The following is a 26,284-nucleotide window of genomic DNA, read 5'->3' as shown; positions in this document are numbered from 1 at the left end:
CACAGTAGCATGGCCTGTTTGTTCCTTGACTCTGGAGGGTTGGGGCAGAGAGACCCACTTACTGCATAACCCCGTGAGAAGTAATCAGCTGAACTCTAGGTGTGGATAACTCACTCTAGCCCAGCATTAGCTTTAGTAATGTTCACGACAGCGTGATATAAATATTTTCATAAACATTTCTTAGCTTTCCAGATGTTTACTATATCTGGGATGACGGTGAAGGAATTGACCCTCTTCCACTCATATGAGACTCCCACACATCCCTAGATATTTCTGAGGGATGGAAGAGTCAGATGTGACTCTGATAGACTAATATATGTGCTGTTGAAGCAAATACCTTAAGCCAGTGGCAGACGGCAGGTACATCTTACCTGCTCCCTCAGGTGGGAGGTCCACTGAGAGCTGCTAGGTGGAGGGTGGCAATATGGTGCAGTGAAAAGAGCATTGGAGTTGGAATTAGGTGGATGTGGATTTGAATCCTAGCTCTCCTGCTTATTAGTTTTGTGACCAGTTATTTAATCTCTGATTTTTGAGTTCCATAATTGTAAAAGTAGGGTTGATTCATACCTCCCAAGGTTGTTGTGAGGCCCTAATGAGATAATATATTAAGAGCCTAATACTGTGCCTGGTGTAGTGTAGGTGCCCATTGAAAGGTAAGTATGCATTACTTTATCCATTTGGTATAGTGAATAATTGCTTACCAGTTTTTTTCATGCCTGCCTCAGCTAAGCTGAGTAGCTTCTGGTATTTTTGTCCATCAGATATATTTCCAAGTGGTTCTTTGCTGGGTGAGCGTCATCTTTTGTTATTACCACCATGGCAGATGTTGGCCTTGAAAGGCACAGTGTCTTCAACCTGGCAGGTTTATCAGCTGGATCATAGCTTGCAGTGACTAAATGTCCAGAAAGCTGAGAATCTTCCATCTTACACAGAGGATATGCCAGCATATAGTCAGAGTCAGGAAAAAGAGAGGGTATGTGTAACGTTGACTTGTGGTGAAAAGGGCTTTGGTGAGTTAATCATGTTCGAGTGGTTGCAGTATGTGGGGTTCTTTTTCATGAGGAACGCTATGAAATGAGACACTGGTTTCAAAAAGTATGCTCATGTAATCCCCTGGAAAGGAAGATTTTCTTTACAGTTCAGAAAGGATATAGGGTTCAGTATAAAGTTCTATAGCTGAATTCAGAACTCTGCTTACGTTGGGAAACTAGCAGGTGTGGCACAAAATCCCTAATTTATCTGTGTTCTCACTGCGGCTGATTATAGCCTCTTTCTTCTCTCCCTTCTCTCTCCCTGAATCCGAGCCCATGGCCCAAGTCTGAGCTTGGAGGCTTTGATTTTAATATAGATGTAGTGCCATTATTGTTTTTAAGTGGTTGCTGTTTGGAAAATGTTAGTTTTCTTGATCAGGTTTAAGACAATTAGCAAATGAAGAATTGTTTCGTTTCAATTACATTTATTCTTCTGTGAAATGGGGATAAGAATGGTGCCTACTTCATAGGATTACTACCTTCCTCATAGGATAAATGAGGTAATATATATAAAGTGCTTAGAATAGTAGTTGGCACATGGTAAGCATATTTTATAATAGTGTTATTATTAATTTTTGTTATTAATTTTTCTCTGATTACAGAGCAGAAATGTTCACTGTGGAAAATGTAAAATAAAACAAAATGAAAGTCACCTAATTCTCCACCTAACGATAACTGATGTTGACATTTTAGTATATCTTCCCAATCTTCTTTCTTTTTCCCTGTGTACATGTTTTACATAAGGAAACCAAAATTACATTGGTTTTAAACCCACCTTTTAAAAACAAAATTATTTTACTGAAGTATAGTTGATTTACAATGTTAATTTCTACTGGACAACAAAATGATTCAGTTATACATATATATACATTCTTTTCATGTTCTTTTACATTATGGTTTTCACAGGATATTGAATATAATTCCCTGTGCTATATAGTAGGACTTTGTTTAAAACCCACCTTTTTTACTCATTACATTAGTAATATTTTCCCATGTCATTGAATATTCTTCTATTACATGATTTCATTGGCATTTTATGTCCTAAAATTTGTTTCTTCTATTGTTTTCAGTTTTTCATTTTTTAAGACAATTATTTTAGAGCAGTTTTTAGCTACAATAGAATTGAGAGGAAAGTACAGAGATTTCTCATATAGCCCCTGCTCTCACATGTACTCAGCCTTGTCCATTATCAACATCACTCTTGGTGTTGTACATGCAGTGTGTTTGGACAAATGTATAATGACGTATATCCATCATTATAATATCACTACCCTAAAAATCCTCTGTGCCCCACCTGTTCATCTGCCCCCTTCCCTAACCATTGATCTTTTTGTCTCCATAGTTATGCCTTTTCCAGCATGTCATACAGTTGGAATTATTCAGCACATGGTTTTCTTAGACTGGTTTCTTTCATGTTGTAATATGCATTTAAGATTCCTCCATGACTTTTCATGGCTTGCTAGCTCATTTCTTTTTAGCACTAAATAATATTCCATTGTCTGGATGTGTCACAGTTTACCCATTGAAGGACATCTTGGTTGCTTCCAAGTTTGGGCAATCATGAATAAAGCTGCCATAAACATCTGTGTGCAGGTTTTTGTGTAAGACACAAGTTCCCAGCTCCTTTGAATAAATACCAAGGAGCGTGATTGCGCAGTCATATGTTAAGAGCTGTTCAGTTTTGTAAGAAACCACCAAACTGTTTCTAAAGTGACTGTACCATTTTACATTTCCACCAGCAGTGACTGAGAGTTTTTGTTGCCCCACATCCTCACAGCGTTCAGTATTGTCAGTGTTCTGGATTTTGGCCATTCTAATAGATGTGTAGTGGTATCTCATTATTGTAGTCTTTCATTATTTATAAATAATTCTCTAGTGATTTTTTTTTTCCCCCCTTGGGCTAAGTCCATGGAAGGGGAATTGCTACATCAAAGGCTATATTCACTTTTGTACCTATTACAAAACTGACCCCCAGAGAAATTCTACAAATCTTCTATGCCCACTTAGAATATATGAAATTTGGTTTTCATATCTTCTAACAGTGAATATTGTAATTTTAAAAAATTGTCAATTTGGTAGATAAAAAATCATTTTTGCATAAAATTAAAAAATTTTTTCTTTTGATACTGAATTTCTTTATGTTTAGAAACTATTATTCTGAGACTGCTTCTCTGTGTCCTTTGCACATATTTGGGGGGTTATTGATTTGTAAAAAGCTTTTTGTTTTTTAAGGCTATCAACTTTTAATCAGTGGTACTGCAAATGTTTTCTCCAGTTTTAAATTTGACTTTTAAGTTTGTTCAAAATGTTTTTGATAGAGATTTTCTTTTTTTTTTTTTTTTTAGTCAAATTGATCAATTTTTTTCTTTATGGTTTCTGCCTCTGTGTTATGCTCAGGATGTCTGTCTCCACCTCAAGGCTATATGATCTTCCATGTTTTAGTTCAAGTCTTCATTCACACTGATTTCACAGATCTTTACTGAGTGCCTCTTACATGGTGGTGCTAAGTTAATTGTGTGAAAAAAAGGAATAATCCTTACCATTTTGGAGTTTCAGTCTAGTGGAAAGTAGCCCTTAACTTATGAAGGAGAGGTAAGTGGTAATATAGAAATGGAGGTAACTGACCTGCTCAGGGAGACCCAGGATGGCTTTTCTCGGGAAGTGACCTTGAGATAAACTCTGAAGTAAGGTCATCGTTAAATCACAGCAAGGAGGTAGTGGAGGAGGGCATTTCAGGCCCCGGCAGAGGCCATTGTTGCTGAAGCACAGACATCAAGATGAAGTGTGATTGTGCCAAGTTTATGGCTGGAGAGGAATTTTGAATCCAGACCATGTATGGACTTCTAGGTCCTGTTGTAGATTTTGGTCTTTTATAGGAAGAGCAATGGAAAGCCACTAATGCAATTTAAACAGAATGTTTAAAGTAGATGACATGATGATTTCTTTTTAAAAAAAATTAACTCTTGAATCCTTTTGTAGTTTACAGGCATACCTTGGAGATACTGCATATTAGCTTACAGAACGAACACCAGAGTAAATCCAAAAATGCAATAAAGCAAGCCATATGAATTTTTTGGTTTCCCAGTGCATATGAAAGTTATGTTTGCACTATACTGTAGTCTACTAAGTGTGAAATAATATTATGTCTAAAAGAATAATGTATATACCATAATAAAAAATTCTTTATTGCTAAAAATGCTAACCATTATCTGAGCCTTCAGCACGCCATAATCCTTTTGCTGGTGGAGGGTCTTGCCTCGATGTTGATGGCCGCTGACTGATCACGGTGGTGGTCACTGAAGGCTGGGGGTGGCTGTGGCGATTTCTTAAAATAAGACAGCAATGAAGTCTGCCACATTGACTGAGTTTTCCTTTCACAAACAATTTCTCTGTAGCATGCAATGCTCTCTGACAGCATTTTACCCACAGTAGAACTTCTTTCAAAATTGGAGTCAATCCTCTCAAACCCTGCTGCTGCTTTATCAATGAAGTTTTTGTAATATTCTAAATCTTTTGTTGCCATTTCAACAATCTTCATAGCATCTTCACCAGGAGTAGATTCCATCTCAAGAAACTACTCTCTTTCCTCATCCATAAGAAGCAACTCCTCATTCATTCAGGTTTTTTCATGAGATTGTAGCAATTCAGTCACATCTTGGAGCTCCACTTCTAATTCTAGTTCTCTTGCTATTTCCACTGTATCTGTAGTTACTTCCTCTCCTGAAGTCTTGAACCCCTCAAAGTCATCCATAAGGGTTGAAATCAACTTCTTCCAAACTCCTGTTAATGTTTATATTTTGTTCTCTTCCCATGAATCACACACGTTCTTAATGGCACCTGGAATGGTGAATCCATTCTAGAGGTTTTACATTTACTTGGCCTGACTTATCAGAGTAATAGCACTATCTGTGGCAGCTATAGCCTTATGAAATGTAATTCTTAAGCAGAAATAAGACTTGAAAGTCAAAATTACTCCTTGATCCATCAGCTGCAGAATGGATGTTGCATTAGCAAGCATGAAAACATTTGATTTCACAGTACATATCCATCAAAGCTCTTGGGTGACCAGGTTCATTGTCAATAAGCAGTAATATTTTGAAAGGAATCTTTTTTTTTCTTCTGAGTAGTAGGTCTCAACAGTGGGTTTAAAATATTCAGTAAACCATGTTGTGAACAGATATACTGTCATCTAGACTGTCTTGTTTCATTTTTAGAGCACAGGCAGAGTAGATTTAGCATAATTCTTAAGGACACTAGGATTTTCAGAATGGTAAATGAGCATTGGCTTCAACTTAAAGTCACCAGCTGCGTTAGCCCCTAACAAAAGAGTCAGCCTGTCCACTGAAGCTTTGAAGCCAGTCGTTGACTTCTCCTCTCTAGCTATGAAAGTCCTAGATGACATCTTCTTCCAATGTAAGGCTGTTTTGTCTACACTGAAAATCTGTTGTTTATTGTAGCCACTTTCATTCATACTCTTAGCTATATCTTCTGGATAACTTGCTGCAACTACTACACTTGCTGCTTCACCTTGCACTTTTATGTTATGGAGAGGGCTTCATGCCTTAAACCTTATGAACCAAACTCTGCTAGCTTTAACTCTTCTAATGCACGTTCCTCACCTCTCTTAGCCTTCATAGTATTGAAGAGAGCTAGGGCCTTGCTCTGGATTAGGCTTTGGCTTAAGGGAATGTTGTGGCTGGTTTGATCTTCTATCCAGACCACTAAAACTTTCTCTATATCAGCAATAAGGTTGTTTCACTTTCTTATCGTTTGTGTGTTCAGTGGAGTAGTACTTGTAATCTCCTTCAAGAACTTTTCCTTTACATTCATTCACAGCACGGCTGACTGTTTGGCACAAGAAGCCTAGCTTTTGGCCTATCTCAGCTTTCGACACGCCTTCCTCACTAAGTTTAATCATTTCTAGTTTTTGATTTAAAGTTAGAGACACCCGGCTCTTACGTTCACTTGGACACTTAGAGACCATTGAAGGGTTGTTAACTGGTCTAATTTCAATATTATTGTGTCTCAGGGAAGAGGGAGGCCTGAGGAGAGGGAGTGAGACAGAGGAATGGCTGGTCAGTGGAGCAGTCAGAACACACACACATTTATCGATTAAGTTCACCGTCTTATATGGGTGCATTTCATGGCTCCACCAAACAATTTTAATAGTAACATCAAAGATCACTGATCACAGATCACTGTAACAAATATAATAATAATGAAAAAGTTTTGAAAAATTGTGAGAATTACTAAAATGTGACACAGAGACACAAAGTGAGCAAATGCTGTTGGAAAAATGGCTCCAATAGACTTGCTTGATGCAGAGTTGCCACTAACCTTCAATGTGTTAAAAACGCAAGACCTGCTAAGTGCCATAAAGCAAGGTATGCCTGTATTTTTATGGGGCCTATGAATTTTCTTTCCAAGTAGTTAGTCATAGTCTCTGTGCTTTTTATTATTATTATTGCGGTTGTTATTTTATTATCCAGTTCTTCCTTTTCCCATAGATGTGAAGTACATTCTGTCCTCTGATATAATTTTGTATATAACTTGTGCCTTTTATGAAGTGAGATGTTTTGATAGGACCTATATTGATTTTTCTTCCTTACTTAGTCTTACATGAGGAGAAATCTGTTCATTCTTGATGTAGGCCATATTTATCGTTATTCTTGGTGTCATTCTGGGTTTACCTTTTAGGTTTTATAGTCTCCTTTTGGCCTTTAAGCTAGAGGGCTGAGTGCTGTGTACTGTGTTACTGTGGTCTTTATTGTTTGTGGATCTGTTGTCTAAAGCAGGGATTTTCTGATCTCTTGTCTTTGTTATCTTTTTATAAGGGTGAGAATTTATTCTTGGATGATCTGAAAACACTGCAAGTAATTTCCAAGCCAGCAGTTTTGTACACCAAGAGCCTACCACTTATTGTTCTTCTAGGCTGAACTTATCCAATGATTGACTTCATTTTTGTGGATCAGAGTACCTCTCAGCCCCACTGCCTGCTGGGAAGTGTGGTTTGTGGGCATTAAAGTAGAATTAGTACAAGGAAAGTATTGGCGTAGGAGAGCAGCTCCCAGCTGCTTTAGAAAGCAGTATGAGGGAGTAGTTTGCTTCCCTCTGTGTGCAAAGCCCAGACTGGGGTTGGGGGGCACACATATTTTGGGATGAAATTCTGATTACCTCTCTCCTTCTTCAATTTAGATCTCAGATGAAATGGGATTAGTTAGGAGATGTTTCTCCAGTTTTTTGATAAGCCATTGAACCATCTGTGGAGCTTCCAAGACCATGAAAATGTCACTGAGAAGACAATGAGCCTGGGAGGGTAAATCAGGAGTTGCTTATTTTCTGCCATTGTAATTAAGAAATCTTTCAGAAAAGAACCCTCCCACCTCCCTCTGAGATATCTGTGAGGTACCTTTCCTGGTGAACAACTCCGTGGCTTCTGTCCACTTAGGGTTGGGTCATTTGAGTGAGATGCTGAGGTTACTGACTGAAGAGACTTTATTGGTTATGTGAAAATGACAACTGTCATGTAAATGTGTTCTGAGACTTGTGTGGGTTGGATATTGTTGATGGCTCAAGTTAATGGTGCCTTTGGTTAAACACTCATGTAGTATGTGGGACATCAATTTGAATATTAAGCTGTGTAAGAGTCCCCTTTGGTTCAGTGAGTCATCAACCTGTAGACCTCTCCAGACTGTTGTTTTACGAATCAGAGTTAAATGCAGATGTCTTCTAGACCAACAATTTGGAGCAATTTTCTACTGTGTTTTCTTGGCCATTGTTTCATCCTGCTAAGGAGCCTGATGGCAACTGGCTAGTGCCTGGGAGTATAATATTGTTGCAGCGTGTAATGCAAACATCTGTTACCGTTTGTAATGCTCAACTTACTTGTTTACTTGTTTTTTAATCCATCTCCTCAATAGTCTTTAAGCAGTGGATGTAACTGTTTTATTCTCCATTGTGTGCTCAGAGCCTAGTGTAGTATCAGACATGAGACAGAGGCTTCATACATATTTGATGAATGATTGAAGAACTTGAAAGAGTCCCAGTACCTTCAGGTTATAGGGGAGTTATAAACTTACGTTTCTGACTTTCGTTGGCTAACCCACAACTTTAATTAACTGGGTTTCAAAACTCTTTCAGGTATAGTAGAATTACTGCGTGTAATCCATACTATTGAGCAGGATTTGAACAAAATGGTGTTTCTGGAGAAGAACCATTATTTGCATGTGAAATACATTTTCTAATGTCTTGCAAAAACTGTTGTTAGCTTCTAGCTTATCTAAATTTGATTCCTAGAAAGCAGCTGTAGTAAAACCTAAGAGCCCATGAAAAAGGACGGGATTTTCCTCCCGTTGGGCCCCACTACTCTCAGCCTTCCTAGGACTTGGTGCACAGCTGTCTCCCTTCTGGGGACTTGACCAAGCTAGGTTAATGGGAACAGTTTTGGTAACGTGGGATGGAAATCTGGAGGTGTTTCAGGGTCTAGGGTCTTAGACTTCAGTCTCAGGCTGGATCTGGAAATTCCTTTTTCTTGATTATCTGAAGTGGAAAGATCCTCCCCTTCACTGCCATTCTGGCCTCCAACCCTCTTCCACTGAAGGAGAATCCAGTGGAATCGAATGGTGGAGACTCTGGGGCGGCGGCAGAGGAAGGTGAGAGGGAGTCTAGGGCTCTGGCCAGGGAGTGAAGACACTTAAGGAACCACAAGGAAGCAGAAGACAGGAAGGACTTCTCTGTGCCTCTCAAAGGGGTCATGTCTGGAAGTGGTGATTTAGGAAACAATGAAATAACTCCTGGTACCATTCTCTGTACTCAGTGCTTCATCTTTTAATAGTAAGATTATTCTGCTAATGGGCTGTATTTCTGTTTTCTCTGAAGTTGAAGGTTAGATTGTCTTCTGTGAGTGAGACAGATAGAGGCTATCTGGAAATTTTGAGGAGAGTGAAGAAAATACGAAATAGTTGTCATGGAAGTGGACCAGAGAGCTGCATAGGGAAAACTTAGAAGGATTTCCAGGCAGCTGAGGGCCTGAGGTATTCCAACAATAATATTTGAGTTAACTGAGATAGGAAGAGAAGGGTATGAAGTGATTCAGGGTGGTGTTTGGTTATGAAAGCTGGAGAGAAATGCCAGATGACAAAAATAATACAGTTTAGTAATGAGTTTGATGTCCTTTATTCAAGAGAAATAATCCATGGATTGGGGGAGTTCAGTGCCCCAAAAGCAGCGGAGCACTGTTCCTGAGGGATTTGGGGCAAGAGGGAGTTTCATAGAGAGTTAGAAGAGGCAGCGGGAAGGAAGGCATGATTGGCTAGGAGGTTGGGGAATCCCTGGCTAGCAGATCCTATTTTCTAGGGTAAGGGAAGCTGGTTAAAGCTAAGTTGGAGGACTGTGATTGATGTATGCTAGGATACTTTGACAGATGTTTCCCATAAGTGCAGGCTGTCTTAGGTTTAGATTTGTGAGGTGGTCTGGACCACTGGGGTGGTCTCCATTTTGTGGGTCCCGTTATACGAATTAATTTTATTAGTAGAGAATGTCAAGAAAGAGTGATAGTCAACAGTTAGAAATGCTAGGAAGAGAAATTCAAGAATGAGAAGTATTGCTTATAAAATGAAGGAGGTCACCGATGACCATGGAGAGGAGAGTTTCAGGCAAGATTTGAATCCTGAAGTCGGATTGCAGAAGTTTATGAAAGGAATGCATGACTATAGTAAATGATGTTTCCTCAGGATGTAGTGTAATTTTCAATTCTTATTTATTCTCTTCCAAATCAGGGAGTAATTATTACACATCTAAGTTTAAGAAATTTATAATCGTGTTTACCATTTAAACAAAATGACTGGATATTATATTTAGATGACTTGAAGCCATATAGTACTGCAGAGATGTAAATCTTTATGTAGTGTGGGGAAAATTTACACATATATAAAGAAGCGTATTGAATTCAAGCATTTGTATATTCTGATTCATCATCTGGAGTTGAGTTTGAGCAACAAATAGAAGCCAACTTCTGTTATGTGGTGTCTACAGATATTAGTCTTTCCATTTCCTAGAGTGGAATGATTCAAAATAGTTGTGTTTTCTATAGTCTGTCACTTTTAGACAACAGCTTGAAATTTTTTGATCTTTTAAGATCTCATATAAATGTTTGTGAAAAATAGCACCTAGTTACTGTTTTTCTTTTCACTTAAATTCCTGCCCCTGTCTTTGGCTATAAGAGTTATTGTGTTTCTTTCTAATAAAATGAAGTGGGTATGTCTCTTGGTTGTTTTCACTGTGAGACTTAGTTTTTTGGTCCCTATGGTATTGCATTGGTGGCTCCTTCTTAACTTATTCAGCAGATAGAGCTGTTTACCTGGCTTGCTGTGATGGAGATGAGAAGAACATTTGGATTTTATTGAATTTCCTAGTTGCCCTTGAAGACTATGGACTTTTTACTGGGCAAAAAGACAAATACTTAGATTTTATCCTAACTAAAAGTTTGAATGTTTAGCACTGTCTTGCTTAATGTGCAAGCAATAAGGCATGAAAGATTTAAAATCTTTATTGATTTCATTAGAAATTCTTTTTAGTCATTAATCTTCTTGGGTGTAAATAAGGTTCCTTTAGCATCGTTCTATTGACTGTATTTGTAATAAAACGGATTGTCAGGACCAGGAAATGAAGTGTGGGTGGAGACTACTAAGGAAGAATTAGGATCTAAGCCAGTCCGTCTACCTCTGCATGGCCAGGGCACTAGCCAGTAGATGAGTTAATCAGACTAGTGTCAGATTCCAGCCTGAGATTACAGACAGAGATGCAGTTCAGAAAGGTAAGCAGGGAGCCAGGGTCAGAGTACTGCACATCTCAAATAGAACTGACAAAGAAACAAATCTTCTCTGACCGTTGAAAACCCAAGAATTGGGCAAGCCTCAGAGGTCAGTGTAGCCTAGCAGGTTACATTGTCGTCTTTCCTTTAAGGTCCTTTGCTCATCAGTGAAGCCTATCAACTAGACCCTGACAAATGACTGTCCCCTCGAACCGCTGAATCATGCCCTCTCTTGCCTTTCCCTGGTGGTTCACACACCTCGTGAGAAATGGTGCATGGGCCAGTTCAACCTAGAATATTATAGCATTGCCTGAAACAAGGTAGGTCATTTGGTAAATATACTTTGCTTACCATTTCTTGTAGGTGTTTCTGGGAAAATGTCTGTAGAAGCAACACTTATGAAAATTGCTTGTGTTATAATCTGCCTGCATAGATAGAAACCTTAACCAAAAAGTGTTTTTTTTTTTTTTGGTAGGAGCCGCAGTTTTTATCTACCGGGCCAAAGGGCCGGAGAGACCTAGACTCAAAACCAGGGTTCCGCACGCTGCCGTGGGCAAGTCAGGTTCGAACACTTGCAAAATAAAGAGCCCGCCTGAAAGGTGATCTGGCCCTCAGTTCGCTTGCCTGTGAAATGGGTACAGTGTTGTGGAAAGAACAAGGTTGCCCCAGTCCTAGATGAGGCACGGTGCATGGAATGCACTGCTGAGTAAGAAGCAGGACAAAGACCTAGTGGGACGCACCGGCCCCGGGAAGCAGGCACCCTGTTCCATCTGCCCAGAAAACTGACCATAGAGCACATGTTGAGCAGAGCAGCGTCCCTGTCCTTGGCTGACTTCAGGGACCAGTCATAGAGAGTGGGTACGTGGCGGGCCTGCACCCTCTCGGCGTGAACCACGTGACTTTTGTTGTCTTACTAGATCTTTCCAATAGCAGTGAAGGGTCAGTGTCATAGACGGGGAGACTGCTGAGGGCGCACAGCCTGGAGTGAAGGAGCCAGGCTTGAACCCAGGTGTCAACCTGCTCAACCTGCAGGCCCTCCCCCAGGTGGTTCCTGCACCCTGAGGGGGCCTGTGCAGCACCTCCAGAAGGGACTCTGCCCTCCTCTGTGAGACCCACCTGTCACTCGTGTCCTCTCTATTTCCATCATCAACACCACTGTCTGGAAGACCTTAACAGGCCCATGGTCTTCTGGGAGCATAATTAGGTTGCTGGAACCACCGGCACAGAGTTGGGTTTCGTGGTACACGGAGGGGCCTGCCCCTGAGCTCACTAAGCATGGCCACGTAAGGACCCTTTTTCTCGAGAACCAGAGCCACTTACTGCCCCGTTAGGATGTCTGGTCCTCAAGAGGAGGGGCTCTCTGACACATGAGGTCATCACAAGAGCTCCTGCCTCACTTTATTTTTTAATTGGCCTAAAAAAAAAAAAACAGTTTTAGATTTACTGAAAAGTTATGAGTACGGAGTGCCCTTATTACACTCTCCCCGCCCCACATACACACGTACACACACGATTTCCTTTATTATTACTGTTATTTTTTTTAACATCTTTATTGGAGTATAATTGCTTTACAATGGTGTGTTAGTTTCTACTTTATAACAAAGTGAATCAGTTATACTTATACATATGTTCCCGTATCTCTTCCCTCTTGTGTCTCCCTCCCTCCCACCCTCCCTATCCCACCCCTCTAGGTGGTCACAATGCACCGAGCTGATCTCCCTGTGCTATGCCGCTGCTTCCCACTAGCTATCTGTTTTACGTTTGGTAGTGTATATATGTCCATGCCACTCTCTCACTTTGTCACAGCTTACCCTTCCCCCTCCCCATATCCTCAAGTCCATTCTCCAGTAGGTCAGTGTCTTTATTCCCGTTTTGCCCCTAGGTCCTGCATGACCATTGTTTTTTTCTTAGATTCCATATATATGTGTTAGCATATGGTATTTGTTTTTATGACTTACTTCACTTTCTGAGAGAATCTAGGTCCATCCACCTCACTACAAATAACTCAATTTCGTTCCATTTTATAGCTGAGTGATATTCCATTGTATATATGTGCCACATCTTTATCCATTCATCTGTCGATGGACACTTAGGTTGCTCCCATATCCTGGCTATTGTAAATAGAGCTGCAATGAACATTGTGGTACATGACTCTTTTTTTTTTTTTTTTGCGGTACACGGGCTTCTCACTGTTGTGGCCTCTCCCGTTGCGGAGCACAGGCTCCGGATGTGCAGGCTCAGTGGCCATGGCTCATGGGCCTAGCCACTGTGCGGCATGTGGGATCTTCCGTGACCAGGGAAAGAACCCATGTCCCCTGCATCGGCAGGTGGACTCTCAACCACTGTGCCACCAGGGAAGCCCCATGACTCTTTTTGAATTATGGTTTTCTCAGGTTCTATGCCCAGTAGTGGAATTGCTGGGTCGTATGCTACTTCTATTTTTAGTTTTCTAAGGAACCTCCGTACTGTTCTCCATAGTGGCTGTATCAATTTACATTCACACCAACAGTGTATGAGGGTTCCCTTTTCTCCACACCCTCTCCAGCATTTATTGTTTGTAGATTTTTTGATGATGGCAATTCTGACCGGTGTGAGATGATATCTCATTGTAGTTTTGACTTGCATCTCTTTAATGATTAGTGATGTTGAGCATTCTTTCATGTGTTTGTTGTCCATCTGTATACCTTCTTTGGAGAAATGTCTGTTTAGGCCTTCTGCCCATTTTTGGATTGGGTTGTTTGTGTTTTGGATATTGAGCTGCATGAGCTGCTTGTAAATATCGGAGATTAATCCTTTGTCAGTTCCTTCATTTGCAAATATTTTCTCCCATTCTAGGGTTGTCTTTTCATCTTGTTTATGGTTTCCTTTGCTGTGCAAAAGCTTTTAAGTTTCATTAGGTCCCATTTGTTTATTTTTGTTTTTATTTCCATTTCTCTAGGAGGTGGGTCAAAAAGGATCTTGTTGTGATTTATGTCATAGAGTGTTCTGCCTATGTTTTCCTCTAAGAGATTGATAGTGTCTGGCCTTACATTTAGGTCTTTAATCCATTTTTTCTTTTTTCTTTTTTTTTGCAGTACGCGGGCCTCTCACTGTTGTGGCCTCTCCCGTTGCGGAGCACAGGCTCCGGACGCGCAGGCTCAGCGGCCATGGCTCACGGGCCCAGCCGCTCCGCGGCATGTGGAATCTTCCTGGACCGGGGCATGAATCCGTATCCCCTGCATCGGCAGGTGGACTCTCAACCACTGCACCACCAGGGAAGCCCTTTGATCCATTTTGAGTTTAGTTTTGTGTATGGTGTTAGGGAGTGTTCTAATTTCATTTTTTTATATGTAGCTGTCCAGTTTTCACAGCACCAATTATTGAAGAGGCTATCTTTTCTGCACTGTATATTCTTCCCTCCTTTATCAAAGATAAGGTGACCATATGTGCTGGGGTTTACCTCTGGGCTTTCTATTCTGTTCCATTGATCTATCTTTCTGTTTTTGTGCCAGTACCGTAGTGTCTTGATTACTGTAGCTTTGTAGTATAATCTGAGGTCCAGGAGCCTGATTCCTCTAGCTCCGTTTATCTTTCTCAAGATTGCTTTGGCTATTTGGGGTCTTTTGTGTTTCCATACAAACTGTGAAATTTTTTGTTCTAGTTCTGTGAAAAATGCCAGTGGTAGTTTGGTAGGGATTGCATAGAATCTGTAGATTGCTTTGGGTAGTATAGCCATTTTCACAATGTTGGTTCTTCCAATCCAAGAACATGGTATATCTCTCCATCTATTTGTATCATCTTTAATTTCTTTTATCAGTGTCTTATAATTTTCTGCATACAGGTCTTTTGTCTCCTTAGGTAGGGTTATTCCTAAATCTTTTTTTCCTTTTGTTGCAATGGTAAATGGGAGTGTTTCCTTAATTTCAATTCAGATTTTTCATTATTAGTGTATAGGAATGCAAGAGATTTCTGTGCATTAATATTTTATCGTGGTACTTTACCAAATTCATTGATTAGCTCTAGTAGTTTTCTGGTAGCATCTTTAGGATTATCTGTGTATAATATCATGTCATCTGCAAACAGTGACAGCTTTACTTCTTCTTTTCCCATTTGCATTCCTTTTATTTCTTTTTCTTCTCTGATCACTGTGGCTAAAACCTCCAAAACTATGTTGAATAATAGTGGTGAGAGTGGGCAACCTTGTCTTGTTCCTGATCTTAGTGGAAATTGTTTCAGTTTTTCACCATTGAGAACGATGTTGGCTGTGGGTTTGTCATATATGGCCTTTATTATGTTGAGGCAAGTTCCCTCTATGCCTATTTTCTGGAGGGTTTTTATCATAAATGGGTGTTGAATTTTGTTGAAAGCTTTCTCTGCATCTATTGAGATGGTCATATGGTTTTTCTCTTTCAATTTGTTAATATGGTGTATCACATTGATTGATTTGCGTATATTGAAGAATCCTTGCATTCCTGGGATAAACCCCACTTGATCATGGTGTATGATCCTTTTGATATGCTATTGGATTCTGTTTGCTAGTATTTTGTTGAGGATTTTTGCATCTATGTTCATCAGCTATTTTGGCCTGTAGTTTTCTTTCTTTGTGACATCTTTGTCTGGTTTTGGTATCAGGGTGATGGTGGCCTCATAGAATGAGTTTGGGCGTGTTCCTCCATCTGCTATATTTTGCAGGAGTTTGAGAAGGATAGGTGTTAGCTCTTCTCTAAATATTTGATAGAATTCACCTGTAAATCCATCTGGTCCTGTGCGTTTGTTTGTTGGAATTTTTTTTTTTTTTTTTTTGCGGTATGCGGGCCTCTCACTGTTGTGGCCTCTCCCGTTGCGCAGCACAGGCTCCGGACGCGCAGGCTCAGCGGCCATGGCTCACGACCCTAGCCGCTCCGCGGCATGTGGGATCTTCCCGGACCTAGGCACGAACCCGTTTCCCCTTCATCGGCAGGCGGACTCTCAACCACTGCGCCACCAGGGAAGCCCTGTTGGAAGATTTTTAATCACAGTTTCAATTTCAGTGCTTGTCATTGCACTGTTCATATTTTCTATTTCTTCCTGGTTCAGTCTAAGAAGGTTGTGCATTTCTAAGAATTTGTCCATTTCTTCCAGGTTGTCCATTTTATTGGCATAGAGTTGCTTGTAGTAATCCCTCATGATCCTTTGTATTTCTGCAGTGTCAGTTGTTACTTCTTTTTCATTTCTAATTCTATTGATTTGAGTCTTCTCCCTTTTTTTCTTGATGAGTCTGGCTAATGGTTTATCAATTTTGTTTATCTTCTCAAAGAACCAGCTTTTAGTTTTATTGATCTTTGCTATTGTTTCCGTCATTTCTTTTCATTTATTTCTGATCTGATCTTTATGATTTCTTTCCTTCTGCTAACTTTGGGTTTTTTTTGTTCTTCATTCTCTAATTGCTTTAGGTGTAAGGTTAGGTTGTTTATTTGAGATGTTTCCTGTTTCTTGAGGTAGGATTGTATTGCTATAAACTTCCCTCTTAGAACTGCTTTTGCTGCATCCCATAGGTTTTGGGTCGTCGCGTTTTCATTGTCATTCGTTTCTAGGTATTTTTTGATTTCCTCTTTGATTTCTTCAGTGATCTATTGGTTATTAAGTAGTGTGTTGTTTAGCGTCCATGTGTTTGTATTTTTTACAGACTTTTTCCTGTAATTGATATCTAATTTCATAGCGTTGTGGTCGGAAGAGATAATTGATACAATTTCAATTTTCTTAAATTTACCAAGGCTTGATTTGTTACCCAAGATATGATCTATCCTGGAGAATGTTCCATGAGCAGTTGAGAAAAATGTGTATTCTGTTTTTTTTGGATGGAATGTCCTATAAATATCAATTAAGTCCATCTTGTTTAATGTATCATTTAAAGCTTGTGTTTCCTTGTTTATTTTCATTTTGGTTGATCTGTCCATTGGTGAAAATGGTATGTTAAAGTCCGCTACTATGAATGTGTTACTGTAGATTTCCCCTTTTATGGCTGTTAGTATTTGCCCTATGTATTGAGGTGCTCCTATGTTGGGTGCATAAATATTTACAATTGTTATATCTTCTTCTTGGATCAATCCCTTGATCATTATGTAGTGTCCTTTCTTGTCTCTTGTAATAGTCTTTATTTTAAAGTCTATTTAGTCTGATATGAGAATTGCTACTCCAGCTTTCCTTTGATTTCCATTTGCATGGAATATCTTTTTCCATCCCCTCACTTTCAGTCTGTATGTGCCCCTAGGTCTGAAGTGGGTCTCTTGTAGACAGCATATATATGGGTCTTGTTTTTGTATTCATTCAGCCAGTCTGTGTCTTTGGGTTGGAGCATTTAATCCATTTACCTTTAAGGTAATTATCAATATGTATGTTCCTATTACCATTTTCTTAATTGTTTTGAGTTTGTTACGGTAGCTCTTTTCCTTCTCTTGTGTTTCCTGCCTACAGCAGTTCCTTTGGCATTTGTTGTAAAGCTGGTTTGGTGGTGCTGAATTCTCTTAGCTTTTGATTGTTTGTGAAGGTTTGAATTTCTCCGTCAAATCTGAATGAGATCCTTGCTGGGTAGAGTAATCTTGGTTGTAGGCTTTTCTCCTTCATCACTTTAAATATGTCCTGCCACTCCCTTCTGGCTTGCAGAGTTTCTGCTGAAAGATCAGCTGTTAACCTTATGGGCATTCCCTTGTGTGTTATTTGTTGTTTTTCCCTTGCTGCTTTTAATATTTTTTTCTTTATATTTAAATTTTGGTAGTTTGATTAATATGTGTCTTGGCGTGTTTCTCCTTGAATTTATCCTGTATGGGACTCTCTGTGCTTCCTGGACTTGATTAACTGTTTCCTTTCCCATATTAGGGAAATTTTCAACTATAATCTTTTCAAATATTTTCTCAGTCCCTTTCTTTTTCTATTTTTCTTCTGGGACCCCTATAATTTGAATGTTGGTGCATTTAATGTTGTCTCAGAGGTCTCTGAGACTGTCCTCAATTCTTTTCATTCTTTTTTCTTTATTCTGCTCTGCAGTAGTTATTTCCACTCTTTTATCTTCCAGGTCACTTATCCGGTCTTCTGGCTCAGTTATTCTGCTATTGATCCCTTGTAGAGAATCTTTAATTTCTTTTATTGTGTTGTTCATCATTGTTTGTTTGCTCTTTAGTTCTTCTAGGTCCTTGTTAAACGTCTCTTGTATTTTCTTTATTCTATTTCCAAGATTTTGGATCATCTTTACTATCATTATTCTGAATTCTTTTTCAGGTAGACTGCCTATTTCCTCTACATTTGTTAGGTCTGGTGGGTTTTTGCCTTGCTCCTTCATCTGCTGTGTGTTTTTCTGTCTTCTCATTTTGCTTAACTTACTGTGTGGGGTCTCCTTTTTGCAGGCTGCAGGTTCATAGTTCCCATTGTTTATTGGTGTCTGTCCCCAGTGGCTAAGGTTGGTTCAGTGGATTGTGTAGGCTTCCTGGTGGAGGGGACTAGTGCCTGTGTTCTGGTGGATGAGGCTGGATCTCGTCTTTCTGGTGGCCAGGTCCACTTCTGGTGGTGTGTTTTGTGGTGTGTGTGGCCTTATTATGATTTTAGGCAGCCTCTGTGCTAATGGATGGGGTTGTGTTTCTGTCTTGCTAGTTGTTTGGCCTAGGGTGTCCAGCACTGTAGCTTGCTGCATTGAGTGAATCTGGGTCGTGGCTTTGAGATGGAGACCTCTGGGAGATTTTTGCCGTTTGTTATTACGTGGAGCTGGGAGGTCTCTTGTGGACCAGTGTCCTGAACTTGGCTCTCCCACATCAGAGGCACAGCCCTGATGCCTGGCTGGAGCACCAAGAGCCTTTCATCCACATGGCTCAGAGTAAAAGGGAGAAAATGAAAGAAAGAAAGAAAGAAAGAAAGAAAGAAAGAAAGAAAGAAAAGATAATATAAAAAAAAGTAAACTAAACTAAAGTTATTAAAATAATAATTATTAAGAAAAATTTTTTTTTAAGTAATAAAAAAAAACAGACAGAACCTTAGGACAAATGGTGAAAGCCAAGCTATGCAGACAAAGTCACACACAGAAGCATACACATACACACTCACAAAAAGAAACAGGGAAAAAAAAAAAATATATATATATATCTTTGCTCCCAAAGTCCACCTCCTCAATTTGGGATGATTCGTTGTCTATTCATGTATTCCACAGATGCAGGTACATCTAGTTGATCGTGGAGCTTTAATCCGCTGCTTCTGAGGCTGCTGGGAGAGATTTCCCTTTCTCTTCTTTGTTCTCACAGCTCCCAGGGCCTCAGCTTTGGATTTGGCCCCGCCTCTGCGTGTAGGTCGCCGGAGGGCGTCTGTTCTTCGCTCAGACAGGACGGGGTTAAAGGAGCCACTGATTCGGGGGCTCTGGCTCACTCAGGCCGGGTGGAGGGTGGGGCACGGAGTGCGGGGCGAGCCTGCGGCGGCAGAGGCCGGCGTGACGTTGCACCAGCCTGAGTCGCCCTTTGCGTTCTCCCGGGGAAGTTGTCCCTGGATCCCAGGACCCTGGCAGTGGTGGGCTGCACAGGCTCCCGGCAGGGGAGGTGTGAACAGTGACCTGTGCTCACACACAGGCTTCTTGGTGGTGGCGGCAGCAGCCTTAGCATCCCATGCCCGTCTCTGGGGTCCGCGCTGATAGCCGCGGCTCGCGCCCGTCTCTGGAGCTCCTTTAAGCGGCGCTCTGAATCCCCTCTCCTCGCGCACCAGGAAGCAAAGAGGCAAGAACAAGTCTCTTGCCTCTCGGCAGGTCCAGACTTTTTCCTGGACTCTGTTCCACCTAGCCGTGGCGCACTAGCCCCTTCAGGCTGTGTTCACGCCGCCAACCCCAGTCCTCTCCCTGGGGTCCGACCTCCGAAGCCCGAGCCTCAGTTCCCAACCCTCGCCCGTCCCGGCGGGTGAGCAGACAAGCCTCTCGGGCTGGTGAGTGCCGCTCGGCCCTGACCGTCTGTGCAGGAATCTCTCTGCTTTGCCTTCCGCACCCCTGTTGCTGTGCTCTCCTCCGCGGCCCCTAAGCTTACCCCCTCCGCCACCCACAGTCTCCGCCCACGAAGGGGCTTCCTAGTGTGTGGAAACCTTTCCTCCTCCACAGCTCTCTCCCACTGGTGCAGGTCCCCTCCCTATTCTTTTGTCTGTGTTTATTCTTTTTTCTTTTGCCCTACCCAGGTACGTGGGGCGTTTCTTGCCTTTTGGGAGGTCTGAGGTCTTCTACCAGCATTCAGTAGGTGTTCTGTAGGAGTTGTTCCACATGTAGATGTATTTCTGAAGTATTTGTGGGGAGGAAGGTGATCTCCGTGTCTTACTCTTCTGCCATCTTGAAGCTACTTCCTTTATTATTAACATCTTACATTAGTGGTACATTTGCAACAATTGATAATACGGTATTGATACATTATTGTTAACTAGAGTCCATAGTTTGTTCAGGTTTTCTTAGTTTTTTCCCAGTGTGTTTCTTCTGTGTCAGTATCCCATCAAGGATACTACATCACATGTAATTGTCTACTTCCCTTTTTTTCATTTTGAAGGTGCGGTATTGAGAGAGGAGGTTAAAGAAGCACATAATTGCTTAACTTGTCCTTGGCTTTAAATGAGTGAAAGGGAAGGGGCTGCCGCTAGGGCCTGCGTGTTGGTGTTGTGTCTGATGGGTGACAGCCGAGTGGGGTGCTGGGTCCTGGGGAAAGGCAGGGCCCTGAGGAGGGGCTTCCCTCCAGAGCAAGCCTTTTCAGAGCGGCCCCTTGGGTTAGGGTGATGGGAAGTTATTGTTTAGAGGATAGAAAATTTCTGTCTGGGGTGATGAAAACATTCTGGTCATGGATAGTGGTGATGGTTGCACAGAGTTACTTAATGCCACTGATTGTACGCATAAAAATGGTTCAAATGTTTTAGATTTATGTATATTTTACCTCAATGCTTTTTAAGGCTGAAGAAATAAAGACGCAATTTAATTAATTTATTTTTGGCTGCGTTGGGTCTTCGTTGCTGCACGTGGGCTTTCTTTAGTTGCAGCGAGTGGGGGCTACTCTTCTTTGCGGTGTGTGGGCTTCTCCTGCGGTGGCTTCTCTTGCTGTGGAGCATGAGCTCTAGGCGCATGGACTTCAGTAGTTGTGGCTTATGAGCTCTAGAGCGCAGGCTCAGTCGTTGTGGCACACGGGCTTTGGTAGTTGCTCTACAGCATGTGGGATCTTCCCGGACTAGGGATCGAACCGGAGTCCCCTGCATTGGCAGGCGGATTCTTAACCACTCTGCCATCAGGGAAGTCCTCTATAGATACGATTTTGCTGTAGACATTGAAGGATATGCAGATGTTAGAAGTGTGTGAGAATGGTAAAAATCGGAGAAAATATAGTTTTGACTGGCAAAATTGGATTTAGGTTAATGAAGTATTCTTTGGAACCATTAAAATGTAAATATATGGATAAATCTTACAAACATGTTAAGGGATAGAAGATTCCAAATAATATCTTACAACATAATTCCACTCAGATCCAGTTCAAAAACGTGTAAAACAGAGCTATACTCTTTTGGTATGTATTCAGAAGTGTAAAACTATGAAGGAAAGAGGAAGTCATTTTCCTAAAAGTAACGATAGTGATACCTGCTAGAGGAAGGAAGGATTTGTGATCGGGAAGGGGCTCCTGGCTACTGACAGTGTTCTGTTTTGACCCAAATGGCAATTACACAGGTGCTTGCTTTATAATTATTTGTTATATTTATGTCTTATGCATTTTCTTTATCTGTTATATTTTCCAGTAAAAAGCCTTTAAAAAGGATATAATGATTACTGTAGGAAAGTATGGTTTCAGATTTAAAGGGCTTCTAAGTTTGTGTTATGGGTTGAATCATGTCCCCCCCTTAAATGCGTATATTGAAGTCCTAATCCCCCAGTACCTTGGAGTGTGACCTTATTTGCAAATAGTGTCTTCACAGAGGTAATCAAGTTAAAATGAGGTGATTAAGGTGGACCGTAATCCAGTTTGGATGGTGTCCTTGTAAGAATAGGAAATTTCAACACAGAGACACACTTGGAGGGAAGATGTTGTGAAGAGACATAAGAGGAAGATGGCCAACTACAATACAAGCCAAGGAGAGAGGCCGGGAACAGATTCTCCCTCACGGCCCTCAGAAGGCACTGATCCGGCCAACCCCTTACCTTGACTGTGGATTTTTTGGCCTCCGGCACTGTGAGACATTATATTTCTGTGGCTTAAGACACCCAGTTTGTGGTATTTATTACAGCAGTCCTAACAAATACAAATACAGTTTGGAAAACTAATAAGGACTTTATGTTTTAATCGGTGGCTTTACTTATCACAATGACCTGTTTTGGGGCCTTTCAAAGTAGAGCAGGGACAGCTACTTTTCCCAAGTGACTCGGAATCTCTAATTAAAGTGATTGAAGAAGGCTCGGGACAGATGTGTTTTAGTCTCAGGTCATCCAGCTTTTGTTTAATATAACAGTTATCTAATTATCTGTCAGAGCATTGACTATTTTTTGCCTATTTTCTTTTTGTAAACATCTGTCTGTTTTCTGTAATGACTTCATAGTGGATTTGTTATTGGTGTTATTTAAGCAATGAGTTGAATTCCTGTATTAAAGTCATCCCTACCATGAAGAACAGACCTCACTCAAGTTCCATCAGGTGATGAGAGATGCACAGGGAAGGAGACCCCCAAATGATGTACAACATGATGTACAGCAGTATAATTCCACCCAGTTGCCCCTCAGTTGCTGGTGTAGAGATTAGTTTCTTTGCTGCCCTTGAAGCTAGGCATGATCATGTGACAAATTCTGGCCGATGGGGTAAGGATGTGCCCTCCATTTCTTTTTCTCCTTGCTGACTGGGATATGCTGAGATTTGAAATAGCCATCTGGAATTAGAAGTGGACACTATTCCTGCCTGGCCTGGTTACCTCTGGACTGTTAATTGTGAAGACATGAATATGTCTCTTGTTCAAGCCACTTTTCTTTTCAGTTTCGGTGTAATAGCACCTGACTCTGTACCCCCAACTAATATACTCCAGTAGAGGTAGGTGAGGGCTATAGGTCTCCCACCGGTGGCCCCGCTCCCAGATATGAAAGCAAATGTTAATTTGTGAGAGGGCATAAAAATACATCTACAGCCTATTTTGTAGCTTTAATAAGGTCTATGTCTCTGCCTTTTTTGGTGTCCCTCCCTTTGCTTAAGAGGTTCACTTGAGGAAAACATGATAATATTGTAGAGGCAGGATTCAGTTAAAACTTAGAGTTAGCATTGGGCAACCACAGTCTTCCAAATAAACTGTGTCTTGGTGCAGAATCCAGCCGGGGCCGGGTTTCTGAGTCCAGCCTTGTGAGTGTGCTAGGTTATACCCCTTCATGGAATTGTGGGGTGCCCCTGAAGTATTTCTAGCCAGTTCACAAGTCTTGAACATCTTAAATTTCAACAACAAAAACGGATTTCTAATGTCTATTTTTTTTGTTTGTTTGTTTGCGGTACGCGGGCCTCTCACTGCCGCAGCCTCTCCCGTTGCGGAGCACAGGCTCTGGACGCGCAGGCCCAGCGGCCATGGCCCACGGGCCCAGCCGCTCCGTGGCATGCGGGATCCTCCCGGACCGGGGCACGAACCCGTGTCCCCTGCATCGGCAGGCGGACTCTCAACCACTGCGCCACCAGGGAAGCCCTCTAATGTCTATTTTGATAGCAGACAACCTCAGCTCTTGAGTGGAGGTAAAGATGGTTGGAAAACTTACAGTGGCTGTCTTTTAATGTGGCCTTTTGATTAATTGGGTCTTCCAACTATATTGTAAAGGAAATTTCAGACCACATAGTAGTAGTTGTAGTACTTTCCTGATACTTAGCTTCTTGCTGTGTTGTCTTCTTCTCTCTTTCTCTTCAGTCCTAGATACTTCCTTTCGCCTAGAGTCCTCAGAGCTTTTGATTATTCCTGGCGTTTCCTGTTTTAGAGTTTGTTTTTATTTTCTCTAGATTTTTTTTTTTTTTGGTGTGTGTGTGTGTGTGTGCCTTTCTATTATATGACAACTTTCTCTGTACAAGTTGCATTCAAATACCCTGAGAAAGGATCTTATTGAGTTGCTCGATCACTGTTCAGTACATGTTATCCCTCCTGGGGTTGAGCTTTCATGGCTGGCCACCTTGTAGGCCAGTGGTCTTTCTCATGTCCGGTCTGGAGCTGACATCTTTAGGTCAGGCACCAAACCCTGGTCCAGATAGTTGTAGCCAGGGTTGCAGGATAAATTTTGCAAAGGTTGAATGCTTGCGCACAAGAAACTGTATCTGGACCCTGTTCTTGAAGGGAGGGCAGACACCAAGCTTCTAAGACTCCTCTCCAATACTTTCCTTGATGCTTGAAACTGAATAGTGACATAAAGGTCACAAACCAGATATTCTGGTAAAAATCTGACAAGTGTAAAATCCACTCAACTAATGTTTATAGAGCATCTGCTAGACACAGCGCTAGACTAGTCATGAAGTCATCCAAAGAGCTGAGTTTAGTGGGCGAGACACGTAAACAAATGATGACAACAGCTTGAGGAGAAAACAACTGTTTGCTTCTCTCTAAGGCATTGCTGAATTAGGACAAGGAACTGGGAAGTGGCGCTAGGGGGAGGCCCTCAGAGAATCTAACCACAGACAGGATTTGTGTCTGAGTGGAGGAAGTAATACACTGCAGCCTTTATTTGCATAAAAATAGCTATAATAGGAGCTAAACTTACAAAGATACACACTTCTGTCTTGTCCTGTGAACTTCTTATAGAATTAAGCATAAACAACTCCTTGTAACTAAAACAACGTGGATTTAAAGAACCCACCTTAATCAAAGTATAAGAACTATGTGTTCACCTTAATTGAAAATATCATCGATGTATCCTGATAGTTGGAAACGGTTGACTATGTAGTTTTGCTACAGTAAATGATTTTTTGACGCTAGAATTCACTGGAAGGAATCCATACCACTTACCCTGGAGGATTTATGAGTTCTCTTGGGTGCCATGGAAGTTAACAATCTATTAAGTGGTTTTCTACTACTCTCAGTTCTTGGGATCCAGTGATGCGTCACCTTAAGGACTTGGGAACTAGGGATATATGATTGCCCTCTGAGAGTTAAATGGAGCAGAGACAGAATGACTGCAGACCTGCCAGGTGGGTTAGCCATATGAGCATGGTTTAAAAGAGAATATGTCAGTGCAAGTGAGGTTAGTCAGGTGTCAAAAGGACAGACGGATGACCAGGATGAGCCCTGGCCTGCCCTGGTGTAGACACAATGCATTAAACTACTTTAAATGAATGCTGATTGAGTATTCAAGTCATATGATAAACTCTTCTTAGTCCAATTCCATTTTCTCTGTCAGAACTCTTATGTATTAATCAGGACTTCTTGTTGCTTGTGAGAGATAGAAATCCACCTCAAAGTGGCTCAAGCAAAGGAGGGAATTCACTGTTTCCAATAAATGAGAAGTTCAAGGAGGATCCTGGTTGACTCTGACGTTTAACGATATTGTCAGGCAATGTCTCTTTCCACCTCTTTGTTTGGCTCACCTGTTGGGTTCATCTTCAGTCAGTGCTCTGTCCTTGGGGTGGCTCTCTGCATCTCCCAGCTCATATCCTCATGGTTTAGCAAACCTAACAATTGCTGGGGCAGTTTCAGCCCCATGACTGGCCAGACCTGGGACATGTGCCCACCCAACCATCTAAACCATAGATTTAATGGAGGGCGAGTCATTCTCAGAAGTAAAATTTTCAGAGTAAAGAGTAATGGATTTGGATAGGCAGAGATGGCAGTCTTCCTCTGTTGTTCTATTATTTGATTTCCATGTGATGTGTCTGTAAGGAAGAAAATGCATTTGCCTCCATGTTAATTGTTTCCAGGCGCCTTGACAGAGTTTTCCCTGTAAATTAACGCACTGGCATTCTCTGTGGGTATGTGTTCACACACATACACCCACGCACACACACATGTAGATCTTATGAGTTACAATAAGGTGAATTTGCCCCTGAGAGAAGGGCCTGCTCTGAATGTGGCAACCAAGAAATCAGGCTCCGAAGGCTTCCAGACTGAGAGGCAAAGTCTGGACTTGGGCAAAGGCTGTGAGACCAGTGTGAGACCCCGTGGAGGTCTCCTTTCCCTTGCTGTTTTCCCTTGCTTTTTCCTTCTGAATTCCCACACCATTTACCACACTGTGTGTGTGGCATGCCAATTTTAAAAAAGGGCACGGCAACAGGAAGACTGGAATTGCCACACCAGATCAGACCTGTCATCCAGCCGCTTTGTATGTCACATAAATACTCTCTAGGGACCTCTGCTTTGACTTGCTCTTGGAGAAGTAGCACTATTATTTTTCCAGCTCCTACTTCATGCTGTGCAAATATGACTCTGGACGGAAATCATTTCCAGAAATGGTACCTATGGAATCACGAGGTAATTTTGCAGCGGTGGGATGAGACTTTCTGGGGGTTTG

The 26,284-nt window shown here is 41.4% G+C and overlaps 1 protein-coding gene across 8 annotated transcripts in view; it reads left to right on the top strand.

Moving 5' to 3' along the window:
• Positions 1 to 26,284, top strand: part of HECW2 (HECT, C2 and WW domain containing E3 ubiquitin protein ligase 2) — a 433,118-nt gene that overhangs the window by 31,221 nt on the left and 375,613 nt on the right. For 2 of the 8 annotated variants that reach the window (XM_049712121.1, XM_049712120.1), the window contains exon 1: positions 25,734 to 26,244. The exons of 1 other annotated variant lie outside the window; for it this stretch is intronic. The gene's annotated coding sequence lies outside the window, so the exon portion shown is untranslated. Of the gene's footprint in view, positions 1 to 25,733; positions 26,245 to 26,284 lie in introns of those variants that run through there. 5 more of the 8 variants (XR_007478335.1, XM_049712124.1, XM_033400320.2 and 2 more) reach the window with 4 other exon arrangements.

This window comes from Orcinus orca, chromosome 7 (genome assembly GCF_937001465.1).
Source record: "Orcinus orca chromosome 7, mOrcOrc1.1, whole genome shotgun sequence".
Taxonomy (NCBI): domain Eukaryota; kingdom Metazoa; phylum Chordata; class Mammalia; order Artiodactyla; family Delphinidae; genus Orcinus; species Orcinus orca.
The sequence above is the reverse complement of the archived record's forward strand: the minus strand, read 5'-3'. Positions and strand labels throughout refer to the sequence as shown.